Raw genomic sequence first — 24457 nt, forward strand, 5'->3', positions numbered from 1 at the left:
AATTGCGCAGCCTTTGATGAATGGTAGCTTGAGCAGAAAGAAAAAGTAAAAGATAAAATTACATGTCTACGTGGCAATGTAAACAAGGTTGCTTGGTGGAGGAGTGTAATGGATGCATACCATGTAATGCATTAGGTGACATTTGGAGTCACAAAGGGGCCATTTAAGGAGTTTGACTTTACCTCTCTCTACCAAAACGGGCGCATGGAAATTTTTTTGCAAACAAACTCCAAAGCTGGCCGAAGTTTGACAATCAGAATTTCCTCTTCAAGCTCTATCTACTAATATACAGCAGGCCATGAGACTCCTCATATTTTAGAAGATTCTTTTTTTTGATTCACCTGTGATGTGACAACTTTGTCGGAATCTAAGTGAATCAAAAAAAATAATCTTCTAAAATATGAGGAATCTCATGGCGTCCTATATATTAGTAGATAGAGCTTGAAGAGGACATTCTAACTGTCAAACCTCCGCCAACTTTGGAGTTTGTTTGCAAAAATTTATCCATGCGTCCCTTTTGGTAGAGAGAGGTAAAGTCAGTGTACTTAAAGGGCCCCTTTGTGAGTCCAAATTTCACCTAATGATGCCCATTATGTTCGTGATCCGCAATCTTGATCAAAGGGCACCAAACATGGGCAAAGTGTGGATGACATGGTGGTCAATCCAACAGAGTCTTGAAAATCCCGAAGAGCTGAAAGAGTCTATAGTAGAGAAGGAGTGGCAATTACCATTCTCTGGCAAACAAAGAAAAATTTTGGCCAAGTATTTTCATGCAAGGTGGAAGAGCGCTCATAGTCCACTACATAGCATTGCTTACATGCTTGATCCAGAGTATTGGAATTTAAATCTGATGTTCATTATAGAGGTGATAAGCGATTTCTATCATGAGGTCAACACGTTCTACTTCAATGTTCAGGGTCAAATTGATAGCATCAAAAAAATGAGTGCATTTAGATTAAAAGAAGGTTCTTTTGCAAATGATTTTGTAATGATTTTGTACAGGTAATGGCAAAAGAACAACCTGCATGGAAGTGGTGGATGATGAATGGTGGAGAGCATTACTCTACCTTACATCCCGTTGTAATGAAAGTACTGGCACAATGTGCAACAAAGTCAAGTTTAGAGAGAAACCGGAGTATGTACAAGTATGTTCACAGCACTATTCGCAACAGACTATTAGCAGACAGAGAAAAAAAGTTAGTGTATATGTTTTGCAACGAAGAGATATTGAATCACATCAAAGTGCTAGCTACGAGGAGGAAATGCCAACCTGGTTGTATGATTGTCAAAACAAAAACGAAGAAGAGTTCAATGTTGGTGTATCTCAATTCACTATAGACGAAATAGAAGAGAAATTGATAATAGATGTGGAGGTTGAATTACAACGAGAACCACAACACTCAGACTTAGAATTAGATAACAACTCAACAGATTCAATATAGCTTAAGAGTAGAATGAGTAAATGTCAAAAACCATTGTAAAAGACCTTGTATTCAAATGTGTTTTGAGTAATTACAATGCTTCATATTCGCGATTGTACATAGTTTGTCGATCTCAATTTTGTTGCTCTGAAGCAGCATCTTGCTCATCAAACAGATTTCTAATTGTATTGGGGGTATCTTGGCGGGCTTGCTTGAATTTATACTCGTTCGCCATGCCAAACATAATATATAGTCCTTGTGGAATATATTGTGAACAGATTGCGCATCGACTACTATTTTGCATTAAACGAATAAGAAAAACAAAATAATAATAATGACCACATGTCAATGTATAATATCCACTCCATCCATCAACATTCTTGTAGCAAACTAGACATTGGGAAGATGAGGATGTATTCAAAGTAGATGTGGGGACCAAATTTGGATGCATGACAAGGTGGCTGATGTGTGTCCCTTGTACAGGTGTTGGATTCACTCGCTTTGTCAAATTTTGAACGTCCTAGCTTAAGCGGTGAATGCTTTTCTCCATCCAGACTTGTGAGGGTTGAGGTGTCTGGGTGGCTATAGAAAGCCGTGTTAAATTTGCATCTTTCTTTGCCAACCATGTCGTGTAAATATCCTTTAACTATAGGTTAGCACCTTCCACTATTAATGCCAGCTCATCTCGGATGAAAGTGACACAACTCTCCCTTAAATCATGAGTGGAAACAGTTGTCTCCTTTGACGAGAAGTCTACTGGTAGCTGTTGCACAAAGTAAACATATAACATTTTTGCAAAATATAGCACACAATCTGTATTGTGCATGGGATGGCCATAAACCTCCAAATAAATCCTCTGAGCATTTTCTTTGATCGCATCATGGTTGCACTTTGAAACCTTCCACCTTTCTTTCTTGATCTCTGCGTCCTCACATGGCCATATTGTCTTGATCATGTCCTTTGTCACTTCTTTATTGATCTCTTTTCATTGCATGTGGTTTGGATTTGCCCATTTTGAGAGTCGTCGAGCAGTACGCATCGCTTGTTGTACCAACATACCGTGTGCTAGAGACTTCATGCACTGAAATGCATTAACAGCCGCTCATTGTTGATCATCGGGCACTGATTGGGTGCCAATATCTTGTTCTTCATCGGCCATTTTCTCTTAGAGCTGCAGTCAACAGATAGACAAATATTCAATATCATTGGCAAATATATATTCTCATGATTCAACAGTCTCACAGATGCACAAGATAGCAACTTCTCGTTCACTACAAAAGACGTCAAAATCCACTAAATCAAACCACAACAAATGTAACTAATTGAACCACAAGGCAAATTTGAAATACTGACACTCAACATGACAAATTTAAAATGACTAAAGATAATTGATTCAATTAGGTGAACCACTTCAAACTAGATAATACACTTCAATAAAAAATAGGATACCTTGGACAAGACATATGTATATCATAGAAATGTTTAAATCGATTAAAATGATGGTGCAAGTTCAACAAGGGGACGTTGGACAGGGTTAGGGTATGTCTTTAAATGTTCTTTGAAAAATATCAACAAGTCAGAAGCATTTCTTCTTTGTTCCCACTCTTTTAACTTCATCCAACAATCTACTTTAATCCGAATAGCCCTCATAACATCTTCATCCGGGTGGTGAAAAACTTCTTTTGGAAAATAAACTTTTCTGACTGCACTCAAAAAATCTGCAAGCATGTCAAATAGGTAGCCCAATGCATAAATGTTGCTTGCTTTTGTGTATGCATCTGTGCACTGTGGATCGTATAGCTCGGGAGCAATCCATGGTCGCTTAGCCATCTCGGCATTCCCTGCTCTTTGTGCCTCCAAAACTATAGAGTCTGACTGTGTGCTTGGATGCAGATAATTAACTGCTGCGCGCTTAGCTGGTGTTCTAAGCATCATACCCCAATCAATGATGCCGACACGGGGGTTTATTGGCGCGAGTAAAGTCCAACATTATGTTGAATGGGTGCAGGTCACTGTGCACTATACAGGTCGAGTGGACAGCTGCAACACCGTCGATTAAGGCGTGATAAATGGCTGGAATCTGCTCAATCACTGCTTTGATCCACGTCGTGTCTATCTCTTGTACAGGAAGATTTGCTACAGGCAATGACCTCCAGCCGTGTTGTAGTCTGTGCATGTGTAGTCTGAACAATACCTGAGTGAATGGTAAGCGGCACATCATGTCGCCCATGGTACCCCCATTGTAATATGGGAATATTGTGATCCAAGGAGCTTCGGTAGTAAAGGTAGTGCACCTTACAATGGAGGGTGAAGCGTTTGAATTCCTTGCTCTGTCTGAAAGCTGTCAAATTTTTCCTCACTCCCTCCCTTTTAACATTTTCCCACATATGTAATGTGGTCTGGAAAAAAAGAGATACCTTTGATGGTGTACAATGTGCACACACCAAAGGAGCCTGCTCCAACCCTCATATCTTCTACCAAGGCTTCGTGAGGGATGCCGACAAGATGAGCGCACTTTGTATTCAAAGCCGTGTGCATGATTGTGCCGGTGTTGCTGGCATCGAATCGATCTCCCAAAGCTGCTTGCGCATCTTGGGCCATCTTCAATCTCTTGGATAAGGCTGCTTGGTCCTGCGCTTTCACATGCTTCCTCCCACAATTTATTCCAGATCTCTAATTTTGACATGTCGTAGGCAGGTGGGATATCTTCCTTTAAGTCTCTGCAACATACTTTCATATTGCTTAACAATGTCCTAACCTTGTGGTGGGGGTCAAATTCTTGAATCCCTGCTGGAATCAACAATTCGTATTGGCCTTCAACTCGTAGCCTGCACTCTGTGTTCTCCCATATAGCACTAGTGAGGTCTTTGATGAAGACATCGCTTTCACTAATCTGCTATATATGACTATGTGCACATAATGAGATTGCCAAAATACATTCTTTACGAATGGCCCGCATAATACTTTTCTTTTGATTTGGCGTCATATTTGCACTGGACAATAAAAAACAGCATATCAAATACAAATTCATGGTTGCGAATGACACTAACACTCTCACACTATTTCAGGCAAACCCTTAACCCTTAACCCTTAACCACCACTGGACAATAAAAAACAACATATCAAATACAAATTCATGGTTGCGAATGACACTAACACTCTCACACTATTTCAGGCAAACCCTTAACCACCACTTGAAGAATTTAAGAAATGTGCAAGGAAATATCGATAAAAGTTGAAAACAATCTTCACTTAAAATTGCAATCTGTTACATGTGTAAAATGAAGACCAAACAAGTGGTTTACAAGAACTTAATTCAGATCAAACAATACATGTTAACAGTCTGACACATTTCAACATATATTGAGTTTTTAACTTATATTTTTCTCTGTGCGCACATACTAGTTGAAACAAAGCACACACCGACTTAAAAACTTCAAAAACATTTAAATCATTGAAAGTATACAAATTGGACTAGCAAATTGTGCTCACACACTTTTTTACATAGACTTTATGTAAATGTAGCAATCAAAAAAGCGATGATAATTGATGCTCTTTAAAAAGATACAAAAGAATATTTAACATGCAAATTGTGTGCAAATTCTTTTTTACAGAGAATTTATGTAAATGAAGCATTATAAATAGCGATAATTCTTGAGGTCCTTTAAAAAGATAAAAAAGAATATTTAACATGCAATTTGTGTGCAAATACTTTTTTGCATATAATTTATATAAATGGAGCATTTAAAATAGCGATGATTGATGAATAAAGTATTCTTTTGAATATGATTAGCTAGTATATAATTTCATATGGACAGTTAAAAACAACAATATTAAACAATTCATACATTTGTATATGAAATACTCTTCACAACCGCGTTACCGATCAAGTATTTCATATTCTTAATACTTAAAAAATTAACTGCACATGCGCATACAAATTATATGACGTTCGTACCACACAACGCATACACACACACACACACACACACACACACACACACACACACACACACACACACACACACACACACACACACACACACACACACACACACACACACACACACACACACACACACATATCAGGATTGTGTGGTCAGGTACTCGGCTACTACCGCGCACTGCGACGCAGAGCACGCTTCCACACGACCCTCTCTCTCTCTCCCTCTCTCCTCTCTCCTCTCGACGTACCTGCAAAGGTGGTCAATGAGATCTCTTTCTCTCTCTCTCTCTCTCTCTCTCTCTCTCTCTCTCTCTCTCTCTCTCTCTTAGAAGACAAAAGCAAGAAATAACACCCAACGGGCTCGATTGGGCCCGTATATATATAATTTTGCGAGCTTGCTGGGCTTTTTAATATTCTCTGTGGGCCCGTAGGGAAAATGGAAAAGCTCGACGGGAATTTAGTGGGTTTGCAGGTCGCCCTTAATCGGATTCTTTGTGATCATGTTTAGTGTAATCATGTAAATGTGTCAATAAGACCTTGTGATCACACAAAATTTATCATAATTATGTAAATATTAAATCCCTGGATAGTGTAACCGATGAGCCGAGGCTATAAGCTTCCAAATTGTACTTACCTAGTTAGAGCTTCCAGATTGTATCAACTTATCTCTAGTTAGAGCTCCCAGATTATTAGTTTTGGCCAAAGAAACCTTGGCTAAGGTATAAAGGCCAATTTTTGTAAGCTATTTAAAAATTTTTGGATAATAGAAACAAAAATATGAGCTAACGGTGCTCACTTCTCTCCTTCTCTTGCTTCTTGCTCCCTTCCCGGTTGTCACATTGCAGTGCCGTCTATTGCTTTGCAACCGCAGGTAAGAGCTCTACGCATTGACATAAAAATATCATTGCAAAATTTAGCTTTAGCATTGCTAACTTGCGGCCTAATTTCATCATAAGTAGGAGTTTAAGCTAAGAAATTACAAAGTAAGCATATGTGGGGTATTGAGGCATCATTGCTAAGCATTTAGATGCATACTGAGTAAAAAACAACGAGGTCAAAAACTTATTAGTGTTAATTATCGTGATTTTTACACTTGACTAAAGTGAGATTTCAGACTATAAGCATGTGTGCTTAGGTCTTACATACATGTCCTAGAACATTTGGATGTCGTTTGATGCTGTAACGGTCATGATTTGTTTGTCGATTAGTGACTAGCTTTTGGTGACTTTGGTCATTTGAGTGTACCTTGAGTTAGATGTGAGTTGTCTATTGTTTTTCAAGAGATTGACAACCTCTTGTAGCCTCTATGAACTAGTCGAGTCAGCTTTGTCCCATGAATTAACAATTATGTTCATGGTTCTTGCTATGTCTACAATAAGATAGGAGTGAGGTTAAGAAACCTATCCCACACTTTCCGTAGCCTTTGTTGCAATAGCGGTTTACTCGCTGGAAACATTGACTAATCTTTTCCTCAGTTTTGTTGCCATTAGCGGAGCTCTGATCTGCACTTCTTCTTCATCACCAATTTTGAGGAGTAGCCAAAAACTCTTCTTCGGGGAAGGTGATAGATGCTGTGCCTAGCCTATAGCATGGTAAAGAAATCTGTGGTAGCACTTCTAGAGCTCCCAAGAAAGTGATGTTCTTTGGATTTCACATGAGTGAGAGTTGTGTAAATATATTAGGTGTTGTTCACTTATGTCACTCCTTCTCTCTTTGAGGCCTGTGTGAAACTGGAAGCCACAACATGATTTGGAACTGTGTATTTAGGAGGTCTTTTAGCATTGAAATGAGAGTGCTGATGATAGTGCCAAAGTGCCCTCTCTATCTCTCTTTGCTTTAGATCTGAGAAAGAGGTTGACCTACTATTGAAGATGTCGACTGTGGGCAGTTGACAGTCTCTCATGGGCCTCCTCTTTGAAATTTTAGTGCTTCGGGTACCTGATCCTCTGTGATGTGTGCCTCTATTGGAGAGTCATTCAGGTTTGAGATGGTTGCCCTTCCTTCTTCTATGATGCTGTGTAAGAGCTCATAAGCCCTCTTATAGTCCACGCCGGAGGGCTCCAACTCGAGGTAATATTTGAGGCCAATTTTCTCCCAAAGTGGCCTAATTGCCTCTTCTTTGACGAAATCTTGAGCCTCCTTTGGCAACATCTGAACTTCTACTTTGGATCCTTGTGCGATCCATGGTAAACAGTGACGTGTTGAATTTCTCGCTACCCTTTTCCAAGCCATATGACATTTACGTCTTTCAAGGAGTCTTCCTCTAGCGGATATGGTGGAAGCTCAGCAAAGTTTTCCTTCATGGTTTTCTTCTTTGGAGCTCCTGAAGTAGATGAGAGTGAATTTGATAGAGCATCATCCAATTCATTGGTGAGACCAATTCTAGCAAGTCCTAGCCAAGTAGAAAAGCTAATAAGGTAGAAATGAGCTTTAAAAAGCACAATCTTGGCAAGATTTATATTAGGTGCATCTCAGATACAAATGGGTGCAGGGGCATGAAAATTGGTGTCAGACTGAATACATAGAAAGTCTATGGGTTTTTGGTGATATGGAAAACTTTTGATAGATTTTGGGCACGTGGTGAGAGTTGTGCACAAGTTTGTGTCCACTTTACTACTTTCTCAGCTTTTGGTGACTCATAGAGTTATATTGTGCCAAATTTGATGAAACTTGTCAAGGTGCTTTATTTGACCTTTGTGGACATATCTGTGTCCTCAAATTGCAAGTGAGGTCCCCCCTTTATCACTCTTATCTTAGGCATGCCTAAGATAAGAAAGACTGATTTGGGGTCATTTTGTGCTTCTGGCACCTTGATTGGCTATGGAGGGTTGATTCTTGATGTCCCATTAAGTTGGGTTTGTTTTGATAGGCTAAAATTTAGTTCTGGGCACTTGAATCTATTTGGTGAGGTAAAGTGCATTTAAGAGTAGTTATGCATGGAAGAAGTGTACCAGTGTGATATAGGCTTTGTGAGGGGAAGAAGGATCATTCCAATGTATAAATGTGTGCAAAAAATGCTTCCATCCTAGCAAATCACCTTCGGCGTGCCTAAGATAAATTTTACAAGCTATTGCAATTTAGGCCCTAATCTTGCCCCATATAGCTTCTATTAGGTTAATTATGAAGGTTGAAGCCCTTGGTTGTGTTTCTTTCACTTGGTGTTTTCCCAGTGAGGTTGATAATCCCCTTTTGAGCCAAGCTTAACTTGGAGTCATTACCCATTAGTTCTATGCCCACTAAAGGTTGGTAAAGATCCAATATATTGTATAGAGTGTCCCCCTTTGAGTTTGAGGTCAAACGGATCAACATTTTGCATTGTGGTGCAAAATGTCTCTTTGCAGTAAGGATGTGGTCATTTTTCCCTACACGATGATTGGGCCTCCAATGCACCCCTAACTCTCCCCAGCTTCCAACACGTATGTGAAATCTACTCCAAATATGGGTCCTCCATCTTCGGCATGCCAAAGATACTAGGTTAGCTTTTTTGACATATTTTGCATCTTTGAGCCTAGCAATGTGTTTCCCTACTAGTGATGAGCCCATGGTTCATTTTTTGTCCAATTTGGATGTTTAGTGTAGCCGATGTTAGTGTTTCCGATCCCGAACGTTCTCAGATTGTCCTAAGTTGTCGTGCCCCATACAGCTCTTGTGATTGGCAATGTGATAACCAAAATGCTTTTTAGACATAGTTAGGAACTTATCTCTCATGGCTGGAGTGAGTAAGAGTCGACAGTCATAGCATAGGAGAGCATGGAAGGTCATCGGAATCCACAACCCAAAGTACTCTCTCTAAAAGCTAGAATGTAAATGAGAGGGAAAATGGCCCAAGGGACTATACATACCTCGACTTTTCCTCCCCCGTCCAATATCTTCCCAATGAGCTCATTAGGCCTTATAATGTACTCCCAGATCAAAAATTTCTAAAAATTGACATCCATGGACCTTTTTGTCGCAATTTATTTCAGGTGATTGGTGAGTTAGAGTGACCGCCAAGTTTTTTTTTAATCGAAATTGCCCAAATGTTTTTTGGCCTTTCCATAGAGCTTCGAGATTTGGCGTTTGAAGTCAAAATCCAATTTTGACATTCTTGCTTATTACTTTCTATTTATGTGGTTTTTATTGCTTTATTAGAAAAAATTAAAGGTAAATTAACCAAAATGCTAAAAGAAATCATTCTATACTCAAAAATACTAAAACACTTCTAATTTTATTATTTGGCCATATTTCTGTGGATTTCTCCATTTTCATAATGATCTTGGCGAGAAAACACACAATATGAGTAGAAAACTCACTATTTTTGGCAGATATGTACAATATTTTATGGATTTTGGCAGATATGTACAATATATACCCACATCTAGGGGTTATCCTATTGCATTCCCCATTCATCTTGTTATTAGGGTAATCGACTAATTTGGTTAAGAAAGATCATACATTACACACAATTACTTCAAAACATTGTCCTTATCTCTTCCAAATTCATATGCTTCTGTCCATATTCAGATTGTCTCCCCCCTCCTTGCTCTGATCCTTTGGGATGATAGTGTACCTTGGTTTTGCAATGTGTAGGTTATAAAATTGTGTCTATGCATGGCCCTTATTGGCCCTATAATGCTATTGATGCCAATGCAATTAAACACACTATATTGTGCAAGAATTGGGTCTTGAGCACTCAAAGATTTTTGATGGCGAGGTATGTTGTGATTGAATTCTCTTGAAGAGTAATCCCTATAGAAATTGAATTTGTTCTTCTATGGTGCAATATGCAATGTCTACTGTGTGTGATGACTGGAAATGGTGGTTTCATTTACGGAGGGTGGTTGGACTTTAGGCAGGGATTTCATTGACGTGATTACGATTGTGTGATTACGTTAATAACTCTAGTAATTACACAAGAGAAAGACGTGATCATGTTAATTGTTAACGTGACTTTGATGAGATGACCTGCAAAAATCCATAGAGCCAGTTAGCCCATCGGGTAAAAGCATAGTCCCTCAAGGTTCGCCAAGTTTTTCTATTTTCTTTGGAGGCCCGCTGGGATAAAGGCAGTGCCCGACGGGCCTGCCAGGAAAATAAGAAAACCCGACTGACGTAATTATATAAAGTAAACCTTGTGCTTATCGTGGTGCTTTGACTAGGCAAATCCCTGGGGAGTATATCTGAGTCCGGTACAATCATCTCTTTGTGAATTGACCTAAGGTTACAGAGTCACACGTTCTTTTTTTGGGCCAAACGTGATTCTTAAAAAAGACCTATGACACCAAACTCATACAATCTTGGTGGATCTAATACAATGTCTGGGTACAAACAAATAAAAATACAATGTCTAGATACAAAAACAAAAATACATTATCTGCAATCAATCTACAACTCTCGCACCACCGCAGGGCTGATCTGCAACCATTGGTGTAATGTGTAGCGGAAGTGAATGATGGTGTATGGCTTAGGATGAGTGAACAATGATACTCAAGGGTTCCTTTTACTGATGAAAGGGAGATCCTTTTGTGCGTTAGAGAGAGAGTGCTAGTGCAATGACAAACAAAGTGGGACAAAAGTATGCATGCTAGTGTATGAGAGTGCTAGGGGGAGAGAGAGAGAGAGAGAGAGAGAGAGAGAGAGAGAGAGAGAGAGAGAGAGAGAGAGAGAGAGAGAGAGAGAGAGAGAGAGAGAGAGAGAGAGAGAGAAGATACGACACGAGGTGGGGTCCCAAACCCTGCAACCAAGAGCCCTCCTCTGTATTGCCATAAAGGTATTTGCTTTAGATTGCACATGTATGATACAATGGTCATAAATAATATGATGCTAGAAACATTAGGGAGTGGATGAGGGGAGCCTCTTTATTTTCCATGAGCTTATGGAGGTGATTAAAATTTTGATGAATAAGTGTATGCCATGTGTGCAAGAATGGTGGGTGTGTAAGAGATGTGTAAAAGTGGTCAAAGGATGCTCTTTTTCCCCCAAAAAGGAGGTGGACAATTTTATGGGTTTCAACCTTCCATAATTTCCACGTATGATCTCCAATTTGAGTGGAGTTAATGGATCTTCAATCTATGCGTCGAGCTCTTTCCATAGATATGCTACATGATATGGTTTTACCCGCTAGAATTTAAATTTCATTTTGGGGAGAAATCTTGAATTCAAATAAACTAGCTGTTTTTCGTAGTTGAATTCAAAAGATGTCATTTGATTACTTTCTCAATACAAAAGGTTTGACTTTCTTAAATTGCAAAATAAAGAGGCCCTACTAGACCCCATTCTCTTCCTAACGAATGGACTTTATCGCAGACGGAGACGATGATGAGGTTGAAATCTCAAATCTAAACTCTGATTGCTAAAATCTGAAAACTCTATGCTAATGGCAACTAAGGGGTTTGAGTAGCAGCATTGGAATGCCCTTTAGTATATTGGTTTATTGTTGAATCCTATCTACATCTCTAAAAAGCCCTTTGCCATGCTACTGGCAAAGAAACTGCACCCTCATGATTCTATCAATCTCAATCAATTTTTGGCTACCAGTGTGTTGCACCAAACTGCCAAGCTAAAATCACAAAATCTATTCAAAGCTTGGTATGCTTGGCAATTTCCAACTGGGATCAAGGTCTAGATACTCATTAAAAAGTCAAACAATCTTTAGAAACATCACCTAGTGCACCACCTAAAAAGGTACAGTATCTTTTGATGAGGAGGAACTAGACCAGGATACACATCCAGGTCACCAAATTGGTTGTTGTGGGTTAGAAAAGAACTCGTGAAGCTAATGAGATGAGTATCCCTAGAAAACCTAGTATGAGTTTGGCTAAAAGCTTGGAGGTACTAAAGTATTTGCACAAAAAAATTGTCAAAGCAATATCTTCCACTGTGCCTCCAGACACACAGCCTACTGAGCAGTCAATGTCAATAGAGAAAACTGACAAAGAAAAGGATAAAGTATCTACCATTTCTCCAAGTCAGCAAAGCAATGAGTCAGCTTTACCACAGTAGTAAAGTGTGATCGGCTCCAATGTGTGTAGAAAAATCGTTTGAAGAGTAGGATGATATTGCAAAAACGAGATAGAGCAACCCATCCATACTCGACTCTTGTGTTGGTTTATGAGCCATTTTTTTTTAATATAGCCACTATTATGGATGGTTGCTTTTATGATTTTCAGACATCTAGGAATACTATTGTACTCTCCCTCGGACACATGATGGAAGCATTGCTGTCCAACACTGCATTAGAGAACCTCAAAGCAGAACTGACCACAACTAAAGCTGAGACTTGGCAAGCTCAGAGGGAACTTGCTGACCAAGCTCTTTGCCATGGGATTGAAGAATCCAAGACAACTTGGACCATCAGTGCTCTAGAGACTAATATTCTTACGTTGGAATCTGACAAATAGCTAATTTCCAAAGCAAAGGAAAAATCCCAGACTCATGCTGACAGATTTTAGAACCTGCTAAGCATGAAGTGATCCAATTATAAAGAGCTACCCAAAATGCACATTCTGTTAAAGCAGTATGTATTGGAGAAGTATATTTACCAAAATATTGCTGATATAATCAATCATGAGGGTCGTGTTACATTGAATATATATTTCTAAGCAATGATTGACTCCATCCAGAGAAATTTACAAGACAAAGTACATGATTACAACATAGCACTGGTGAATCAGGCCATAATTGATTATATCACTAAGAATAATCTTGTAGAAGATTTTGACGAAGAGGAGAAGGAGGAAGATACAAGGGAAAATCTAGATAAACCTGATGACCATGATGATGATACTCCCCCTTCCCCACCATTAGGCTCGAGAGCTGCATTAGGAAGGGAATGGGGTCTAAGGGGGCCTCTTTATTTTCCATGGGATTAAGAAGGAGATTATGGAAGGGGAAAATGGGTGGATGCCATGTGGACTAAAATGGTGGACTCAAACTTGTACTCTTTTGTAAAATATAAAGAGAAAATATTTTATAAATTCAAAAAACTAAACTTTTCTCGAAATAGCTGACTAAAAACAAATCCTTTCTCTCTCTAGTGGCTGCTAGCTTCTCCCCGTCTCTCTCCTTAAAGGGTTTCCCTCCAAAAACGTGTTGATCATTCCCTCCTTCTCTCTCGATTGTACCATCTCTCACTTCTCTTCACTTCACCTTACAAGTTTCTTCTCTTTCCTTCCTTTCAAATTTCCCTCCCAAAAGCTCTACAACTGAAGTTTGAAACTCCTTTCATCCTCAATCTTAATGCATTCTTGAGGGATACATTCTTCTCAAGCTTGCTGCATTCTCCTCAAGCTGAAGTTCTACATTTCTCCATGAACCTCACTAAACAACTCTACCTAAAGCTGAAGATCCGCAACATATCCTTCTGCTAAATCATCCCTCTTTCTTTCCTCAACATGTTTCTTGCTCCTTCTCCATTAAGATCTCTAAAGAGGATCTACTTCCCTCTCAAGATTTGCAACATTATCTTCCCCATTAAGCCAACAAGCAGGTGGAGTAGTATAGCAGTAAGTGGAATCCTTCACCTTTGTGTACCATCAAGAATATTGCTCTTTATACAACTGAGAACATGGATGTGCACTGTCAAATCATAAGTGTTTGTCCGCAGGTTGTGCTACATGAAATGTCTAATCATAAGTGTTTGTCTATAGGTTGTGCCACTATTCCCCATGGCAGCATCAGGTACTCCACGACTTAGGGTTCTCATTGACTGCATTTCATGCAAGAATGTACAAGACAACAATGGATATTGAGTGACGATGGAGTTCAAATGAATGATGTGGGTGACAATGTAGCCTAGCTCAAGAGGTGCACACAAGGCCTCAAGGAGACACATGGCTTCTTGAGCACACCATGGAAGGGAAGAATCATGGAGTTCAAGCAAACACAAGACGGAAAGAGGCTTGCGAAGGTGCAACATGTGTATGTTGCTTCACAATTGAAGCTAGAGACATAAGTGGCTTCATCGAGGTTTCCTGCAAGCTATAATTTTACTCCTCTTTCAAGTTTTTAGGTTTTCTATTTAGTATTTTTTCCTTGTACGTTGCCTTTCATGACTGTAAGGTTTCCATTGCTTGTTCATGTTTGCAGGTGTTTTTCCATCCAATTTTGTAGAGTGGGATCCAATAGAGCCCTTTATAAATTTTTTTGAGGCCATCCACATTGAGCTTGGCAAGTTGCTCTATGCTGGCTGTTGATCCTCTGAGATTGCCTCATGTGACTTTTTTTATAATCATACTTATGTTGATAGCCGTTTTTTCGGCTCTTTGTAATTGCCACAGTGAGTTACCTCACCCTACCAAAATCACCCAAACACTGTGGCTATCCCTACCATTTCATTGTACATAGGCGTGCGTGAGTCATGGGACTTTTCCCATATCTTCTTAAAAAACCCTCAATTAGCTAGTCATTGGGCTAGTTGAGCCAAAAAAAATAAAAAAAATAAAAAATATAAGTATATTATGGCTCATGCGTATGTTAATATTTCTTTGTATATAGGGCCTAAATAAAAGATTTTTTCATAATTATTTTGGTATTTATTTAAATATTTCTACCTAGGTGTGTGCTATTTATGCTCTGTACATTGCCTCACCATTACCACAATTTTTTCTTACCATTTTTCATACTCTTTATTCCATATAGAAATATTTTCATGTAAGCTTCTCTTATATTTGGTGTAACTCCACCCCAACAAAAATCCAAAAAAACTAGTTTTATTTATGTGTATATTTTTTCACTATTGTGATTTTTCCCTTCCTACATCTATTTTGTTTTTTTTGCTAAAAAATTAGAACACCAAAAATATTTATCTTTTTATGGTAGCCTCATAATGAGAGAGATTTCTTTTGACCCCTTTATATTTTTTTCCACTTATATTATTTATATTTGACATGTACATATTTTTTAGACCCCTCAATATTTGATTTTCTTAGTTGTACTATTCACTTATATCATAATCTCAATAATATCTTCAATTATAGACCTACCAAATAAGGTCAAGGGTAGGTGGCATGCATACATGCACTATGGAGGGCTCACTCTTGGAGGTATTCAAAAGAATCATCCAAAGAAGGACCCCACAAGGACCTTGTGCAGTGGAAAAAAATGGTCGGTTTTGCTGAATTTTTAAAGTTCACTTGCTCTCCAAATTTGAAAAGGTGATACAAACAAAAGTTGTAGCTCGTGGGCTGAACTTTTGCCTCAAAACTTTTCATATTTTTTTGAGCTACGAGCTGTGAGCTATGATTTTATTAGTGGACCCCAGTTTTCCCATGCTATGCAGCCACACTCTCTCTTCCACTTTATCATTTTCCTCTTTCACACACACTTCTCCACTCATCATCCCCACCTCTCTCACCACTCCTCTCTGCACCCTACTCACCTTCTCCTCAACCTTGAAGAATAAGAGAAACCATGGTGAACTCATACCTCCCACACACAATTCCATTCCAAAATTGACCACCTAGTCTCATTTTTCCTCCTCCAATTTACCCATATCTATCAAAAAAACCACAAAATTCAGCCTCTTGTTTTAAAAGACAGCATCATGGTGGTTGATTACTCAGCTTCAATTACATTGTCTCTCAAGGAAGGTCAAGAGTGGAGAAAAAATGTACCGTCAAAGCTAGTGGACCGTCAACAAGCGTCAAAATTGGCCCTACTCAAGACACTTGGAGCATCAACCTTGTAAGAAATCCACCTTTTCTTACCTCTTAAGAGTTTTTCTTCCTTATTTGTATCCTACATGGATACTCCCATTGTAAATATCCAATTCCATTTGTAAATTAATACTAACTCTACTAACACTAACCCACTATGGAAAGTCCTATCACCTCCATTTCTCTCCTCTCTCTTTTCCCACCAACTTCTTGATAATTCCAAGAAAAAGAAATTAGATAAATGGCTGAAAATCTAACCCAACCATGGTTAGAGGAGTAACCCTAGCCTTCAAAATTGCTATAAAAGGAGGGTGTGGCTAGCACAAAAGGGGGAGCCACAAGCAAGAGCACTATGCTATAGCTTGAGAAGCCAAGCTCAACCTCTCTAGAAGGAGCTCTTGAGTGGAAGCTCATTGTCTTATGCATGTGCATGGGTTGTAATAGGGGATTAGCAAGGGAACTCTATGCCATTGTAAGAGAGAGAGTGATCATTCAATTGAGAGTAGGAAATCTATCATTTCTCCTACTAGTGTAAGCCCAACATTTGCTGAATCAAGGAGGGTGGATTTGGACTAAGCTTGGATACTTTGTCTCCCTTCCAACGTGAAGTAATGGACAACAATGATGCGTAAGTGTCTTGGTGTTTTTTGTTAAGTTCTTGATAGCTTGTCTCTGGTGTTGTCATCAATCTAGCCATAAATCCCACATACTGTAAGAGGGCGACAGGGTGGACAGGACTCCCCTGGCCTTAAGACCGTGATTGGGGTGGCTTTTCTTGTGATGTGTTGTGGTGAAATTTACGCAAGCTATGTTGAACAAATACTAATCTCACTTTGATTTGTCATGACAGATTTGTAAGAAGGTATTAATGCAACAAGCACCCCCTCCCCCTTTCTCTCTCTTTCTTAAATATATAGTTGTGTTTGCTTGATCATTGCCGATACGTTTCAAAGCAGCCCGAGCACTCTCTCTCTCTCTCTCTCTCTCTCTCTCTCTCTCTCTCTCTCTCTCTCTCTCTCTCTCTCTCTCGTGTTTTAGTGTGTGAGCGTATTCCATTGGTGTTAGGGTTAGTGTAAATTCCTTGCTTGTTTGTGGGTTGCTCTAACGATTCTCCTCTTTTCCGTCCTAGTTCGCTCTTAAACTAGGTGGTGCCCCTTGTGTAGTTGTGGGATTTGGCTGGGGGTTTGTTGTTTTGGTTTGTGTTGTGTTGTGCCCCAGCCCCATTGAGCAGCACGGGAGCCTTGAAGGGTGTCTAGAGGTTGCTCTTCTTGTTGCCCGCCCCGGACCGCCTCAATGTCACACCTAAGCGAAATGGGTATGGTAATCTTTCTCCGGTTCACTCGCCAACCTTGGAGAGCTTGAAATGGCCTAAGCCAGACAATGCCTTGATTGCAACAACCAAAAGGAGAATCGAGGCGGATGTGCAAACAACAATGAAGTGCACCTATGGTTCCCACAATTCCATGGTAGCATGTTTTATGTCCCTTCATGTGTTTGTTTTTATCTTTCAACTTCAGAGTGTTCACAAGACACCAAAAATGTGGACTTGCAAAGGGGGAAGTGGGATCAACAAATTCCTTCCAGCTGAATGAGAGACTAAGGTGGTCAACCACCACAGAGATAGAATCAAGTGTTTTATAGTTGCTGACAATGTGGTGTTCAGATACCATATTGCAAAGAAAATCTTATCGATGGTCTTTCCCTATAGAAGATGGAAGCTGATGATGGGAGAATGGGAGGCACTAGACTCTGATGTTGCTACTAGAGAATCAGTTGACCTACAAGTATGCCTCCACAATGATGAAGTGCACCATATTACAGTGAATAATGACTAGCACCTCAGTGACAGTCGTGAGTATCTTAATCTCAAAAATACCTTGCCCAAGCAATATCTCTTTGTATTCAATGAAAAAGTTTTTCGCTATAGAAAAGAGAAGAGATTTCTGTGTGAGGACGTTTTGTTTTCGTGATGTATTTTTGTAAAAGCTTGGAACTGACAGGGATTTTGTTCCCATCAATACATACGGTGTTTTAAATCTCACACTTGTTTATTCTCAACTTGTTCAAGTTTTCGATTGAAACGGGCAATTTTTTTAATTGTGGAGCACAAATGTCTTCAATGTTGGTGTCTTTCAATGATTTGTCACGTGGTTTTGTTTAAAATTATAGTTTTAAGTTATTTTGATGTTAATTTCAGGTGATTTTTTAAAAGTGACTCTGGGTATATAAGTGACTTTTTAGGTTTTAAACTTCATTTCTCACATTCACAAAACTCTAGCTCTAAGCTCTCTTCTCATCTTCTTCGTGAATGAACCCATGACAACGTCTACTGATGCACTTCTCGCACAATTAGAAAAGGTAGGACTTGCAAAGTGAGAATTTAGAGGTTTGGGACTTCCTCCAACACCTCATCTCCCTCTATCATTTGATCTTCCTCCTCAGTGGAGATGGGCACTAAGGATTTGTGCTCCATGATCATTATGAGCTGGGTACTGAGGATAATCACTTTCTATTCCTTGACTACATTGCCAAAACATTAGGACTCAAAGAAGATGAGTCACTCACAGTGCTTTCATATTGTCTAATAAAATTCATTTCCGCAACACATGCATAGAATATTAAACATGCAGTGACCAGTCGATATGGGGACATCTCGGTGATTTTTTTGCAAAATCGAGGGGGGGGGGGGGGGGGGGGGGGGGGGGGGGGGGGGGGGGGGGTACAGGGTCAACGGGACCACCAATGAGCACGGTGGCACTTGGCAGGGTTAGACGGGGCAAAAAAAGCCACTGTACACCACGACGCATAGAGGACAAATATGTCACTGCCCTGTGCGCTGTGGCATGCAAGGGGCAGATCTATCAGTGTGAAAGATCTACCCCCTGCGTGCGTGAGGTGGCGCACAAGGGATTTTTTTGCCCCATTCGACTTCGCCAAGCGTTGTTGTTCTCATTGGTGGTCCCATTGACCTCATACGCCCCCCCCCCCCCCTTGCCCGGTTTTGCAAAAAAAAAAAAGGATATGTGTCCCTTGACCAACTGATTGCTGCATGTTTGAGGTTCTCTGCATGCTGAAACCACCAGACGAGCCGTGTGCCATGGTGGTCAGCTGAAATTTAACATCTTGAACAATTCAAATGCTTTTAAAAAAACTTACAAAATCAAGTGGAACAATTGCAAGGAATGGTAGAAATTTGACATTTTGATATTATATGAAAAGATTACAAATCTTATCAAGAGAGAGTACATGGGATAAACTAATTTTGATGAAGGCATCCTTTATTTCAAAAATTGATTGCTGTTGACCGCTGGGTCAACAACACAACATAACTCAAGTTTCGTACCAAAGTCTTATCTTTTGCGAGTTATGAAATGCTGCGGATTATGGATATAAACGTCATTTGTAATGAGTAGTTATTCTAGTTTCAGAAGCCGGGGTGCAATGGCACTTCCAGATTGTAAATACAAAGCCATTTGACCCTTTCAGCCCCATTTTTGGTTAAACCTAAGGTAGCCTTAGTATATAAGGTACCTAGGTCATTTTGTAAAGAAGACTTTTATAATAATCAAGTTTTAGCGCTGCCGTCTACTGTGTGTGAGAGAGAAAGAGAGTGAGCGTGAGCTTCATCCTCTCGCTACGCCCGGCTCGCTCAACACATTGGAGATCCGAATGCACCATTGTGGTGGGCTCGAGGAGAGCTACGCGACAACGCCAAGCATTCCCCGCGAGACGAAGCGCACACGCCGACGCATCTACGAGATAATTGTGGTCGTAAGTGTATCAAACGATATCTGTTTTCTGCGTGCTAGTAGTCTATAGAATCGTGGCGACATAAGCTATGCATAGGTACTCATAAATTTCAGTTTCGGGCACTTTCAAAATTCGGCTCTGTCATCCTATGCGTTTTCCGCAGATGGGTTTTGAGTGAGGATTTTGAGTGTAGAAGCTTAGGGACAGGTGTATCCTAGTGAGGGGATGGTGTTCCTTAAGTTTCGTAGGAATCTGGCATGATTAGGTGAGTTACCTTTCGTATGTGTGTATGTGGCTAGGTGGTGTAGTTGAGGGTAGTGAGGTTCTTGATTGTGGTTTAGTTGGCCTTCCAGAGTGTTGTATGTGTAGGATGGTCTCAACCTGACAAGCTTAAGAGATTTCCTCTGTGTGCCTATCGTGTCATCTGTGTCCTCGATTGACATTATGTTGATCTAGGTAGTGTTTGCATGCACTTCATGGGTGCGTGAGTAGCTTCCCGTCCAACATTGGCGCCGCTGCCGGGGACACAAGGACCTAAGTAGGTTTCCTACTTAGGTCCTTGATTTAGTTTCGGCTAAAGAAAGCATTTTTCTTAAGTGGATCCGGAAGAGGATATTCCGCGATCAAGTGGATAGCCAGGAAGCGTGTGTCTTGCCGAGGGTCTGCGACTAGATAGGTTTAGTTAGGACCTGAGGATTAGAGTAGTTGTTGGTGGTCGAGTGATTTGTGAGGTGATAAAAGCGTTTACTAGTCCGTGTGTGGCAGTGAAGCGTTTTTCTACTCATAGATGCAAAACCCCATATGATTTGTAGGAGTAGCTTTAGGTAAGTGATCCGATTCTGATCTAGAGCTATTCAACATTGAATTATTTGCTAAAGTGCTTGATTGCATTTGAAATCACAAAAAAGTGTGCTTTTGAGGGTAAAAATGCATTAAACAAGCTTTTGTGGATATTTTTGTATGATTGACTGATGCTATGCATATAAAAGAGCATTTGCAAGGGTTATGTGAAGAAAACCTGCAATTCTGTAAACATAGACATCCTACGCGTAGGATGTCTCAAGGGGGTTCTGGAGACCAAATTTGAAAATTTTGACTGCACCAGTGGGTTCGGAGGGTAGGTTTTACCCTAGTAACATAGTGACTTGGGTGTTTTTTCCTATTTTTGTTGACCAAAAGCCAAAAGGCGGAGTCAGAAAACGTAAAATTTATGCAAGGGCTTAAATTGAGTGATTTTTGCATGTTTTTGCAATTGTGAAGCATACTTGCACTTGCTGAGAGCATAAGGAAGCATCAGGGACACTTTAGTCTGAAAAAATCAGCAGTAGACATCCTACGCGTAGGATGTCTACAGGGTGATCTGGGCATTTTTTTTGAAATTCTGAGTTGACCAGTGTGTTCAGAAGGTAGGTTTTACCCTATTTTCACCTGGAAAGGATAAGGCCAGATAGACTGAAATTGCCAGACATCCTACCCAAATTGTGCCAAGGCATTATTCCAAGACCAAAACCATAGGATGGCTACAAGAGCATGATCTAAATGTTGTATTGAGTGCATGTGATAAATTTCATCTCATTTGGATTAGTGAAAGGAAGATTGAACAGACTTTAGCGTTTTTGGACTGACAAAAATCAAGAACAGCTAAAATTTGGGACTTTTGAAATCCAAACCAAAATCTAAGCATACCACTGGGTTACTGACATCAAGGGGAAGTTGTGGGACAAGTCTGGGGTCAAACAGGCCAAAAAGACATCCTACACGTAGGATGTCATATGTGTGATATTGCACTCCAAACTTAATTTTGAGCATACCACTATAATCAGCACATCAAGGAGAAGCTGGGGTGAAAATTTCAAGTCATTCTGAGAAAAAAGACATCCTCAAGGCCATTTTTAGGTCCAAATGAAATTCTGAGCATACCATTGTGTTGCTGGACTTAAGGGGAGTCTCTGGACCAAATTTTGTTAAATTCTGAGCATATAGACATACTACGCGTAGGATGTCTCTAGGCCAGTTTTAGGGTCCAACTGTACTTTTGACCATACAGAAGTGTTCACAGTGTCACATAGATCCCAAGTCTTCTTCCATTCTAAACTACATTTCACTGTTTTGGCCATAACTTTCACAAACAGTATCGGATCGGAAAAGTTTTTATATCAAAACGTAGCCTGAGAGCGGCCCTATAGATCTTAGAGCAAAACTTTTAAAAAAAAACATCGTTTGAGGCCTCAAAATTCATCCGGAAGTCAAGGGTGTCTAAAAGCGACAATTTGCGAGAATTGTGATGAAACGGTTGCGGTTTTGGACATAGTTTCGACTTTTCCCTAACCAAAGAACTTGAACACAGTGGACTAAGTCTACTTGAACCAAGCAAAAGCTCTTAAGCCCAGAAATTATGTCTACCCTAGATTCAAACGCAGCTTACACAAGCTTGGAGATCCCTACGATAGAGGAATATCCTCCCACAATGGATCTTCCAAACTTGTAATTGATAAAGACCCATCTTGTTGAGAGAGTTTGGATGATTGGTCATGAGAGTGAAGGACTATATAGATACATTGACGACAATGAGGTCAATCTTTATAGGTGCTCAGATCCATACCTAGAAGAGATAACGGATTACAAGCTCTTATATGTCTACACATACGGAGTCGACTGTCAATGGAGATCTATAGTTGTCGACAAGTATGGACGAGAATACAGAGTTGTAGAAAGCACAAATCCACACACTGTTCTAGAAAGAGGAGGATATTTGGTCAATGAAGGACCACAAATGCCTCCACCAAACACGAGAATTCCTATAGGAGTTCCAAGAAGAGAGCCACCAGGATTCCCTTCAAGAGCGATAACGAGAGAAGGATTGGGAGAGTCTCTGGTTAGACTTGTAGACAATCGACAAGTTAGACCATCCCAAGTCCAGAAATGGGTAAATAGAAAATACTCCGGAGATGAAGATCCGAGAGATCATGTAGCGGCTTTTAGAAGAGTGATTAGAGTAGAGGAAGTTTCAGATTTTGCGACACAGTTTGCAGGATTTGGATTGACTCTAGAAGATGATGCAGCTACTTGGTTCGACTCGGTGGAAATATGGGATTTTGAGACCCTAGATGAGCTGTTTGAGGAGTTTATTGAAGAATTCTCGCCAAAAGGCATTGCTCACAACACGGTCTCGCAAATCCATAGATTCAAACAGAAAGAGGATGAATCAGTACACAAAGCATCATTACGACTCAAGAGATATGTGAAGCTCTGTCCGAGAGCGCAATTACCTACGCAAGCACGACTGATGTTGATCTTTATCCAGGGAATGAGAGATGAGGGCCTTCAGAAGGATCTGCATATGATAAGGAGGATGACGCTAAACGAGTTGATCAAAGAAGCTCTTTATCTAGTGGATAATTGTGAGGCATACAAAGAAAAGGACTTAAAGAGTGAAGGAGATGGCACATCCTCTCAGCACAGTGTTTCACAGATAAGTGAATCCATTGCCAAGCCAACGGCACCTATTGATCAAGAAAAGCTTATCGACGACTTGGTCAAGAGGTTGATTCCTCTTGTAAGGTCTGATTCGGGAGAGCCGAAGTGGTGTGAAATTGAGAGAAAATGGACGAACCATACGGGGGAAGAGTGCTATTATAGCATGGAAAATGCTAGGGAGAGGTATGTACAACCTATTCCAGAAGAACCTACTCCACCTAGATACATTACGGGGAATGCACCATGACCAATAGGAGTATTAAGGCCACAGCTTGTCGTAGGACAACAACCTCCGCTGCCAGGTGCTAGAATGCAGGTAGACATGAGATACATGCCAATGATGAAAGCATCAAATAAACCAACGCTAGTACCAGCTACAATGTGGTATAGCAACCAAAGTGAGTACTACCCTTTGGAGCAACAAAATGTGAGAAAAACACATGGAGTGGTGAGGCCAGTACAACCTCCACCTCCTGGGTTTCAGTCGAAAGAAAGAAGGTATGAAATGGACGAAAGGACATTGCGATTCATTGCAAATAGCGGATTATCTAGGTCAAAGCTTGCTTATAGCCAAGAGGAAATGCTGAAAGGATGTCCTCAACCAGAGATAGATTGTCACAAAAGTCGTGACAACCACTTGGTCAAACAATGCCCTCATTCGGAGATCACTGAAGTAAATGCCTATTGTCTTGAGTGTGGCATCACTCACTTGATCCTCGATTGCCCGAAAAAACCAAACCAAATCAGGAAAAGCACCACAAATGTATTAGGGATTGTTCAGCTACCTAGTAGCTCAGAAAATGAAAATGCCGTACCAGTTCAAGTGGTTACGAGAGCACAAGCTCAAAAGAAATCTGATGAGAATCCAGAGACAAAGAACACGGAAAGTAACACGAGTCCAAAGACAGATGATGGACCAAAGAGAGACGCACCTTGTCAGAAAACCAAGGGCAAACGAAATAGCTGGAAAGCTAGAAAGACTAGGATGAAAGCACGTAGGGAACGAGAGCAAAAATCCCTAGCTGAGAAGCTTACCGAAGCTGAGGAGAAGATAAAACAACATGAGGAAAAGGAGGCACCTTCTCTTACACAGATGGTTAAACCTCTAGAAGAACCATCCACGGATGAGACACCGAGAAGTGCTAGTTCAGGAGGATCTGTGTTGGCAGAGAAGGTTAATGAGACATTAGATGCCCTCTTGAAAGCCTATGATGCGAGGCTCAAAAAAA

At 40.2% G+C, this 24457-nt stretch overlaps 1 pseudogene; it reads right to left on the minus strand.

Annotated features, from left to right (window-relative positions):
• Window positions 1-2912: 2912 nt before the first annotated feature.
• LOC147439291 (uncharacterized) lies at window positions 2913-3651 on the minus strand (annotated as a pseudogene).
• Between the last annotated feature and the right edge of the window lie 20806 nt (window positions 3652-24457).

Source organism: Adiantum capillus-veneris, chromosome 16 (assembly GCF_014529385.1).
Source record: "Adiantum capillus-veneris isolate H3 chromosome 16, ASM1452938v2, whole genome shotgun sequence".
NCBI lineage: Eukaryota > Viridiplantae > Streptophyta > Polypodiopsida > Polypodiales > Pteridaceae > Adiantum > Adiantum capillus-veneris.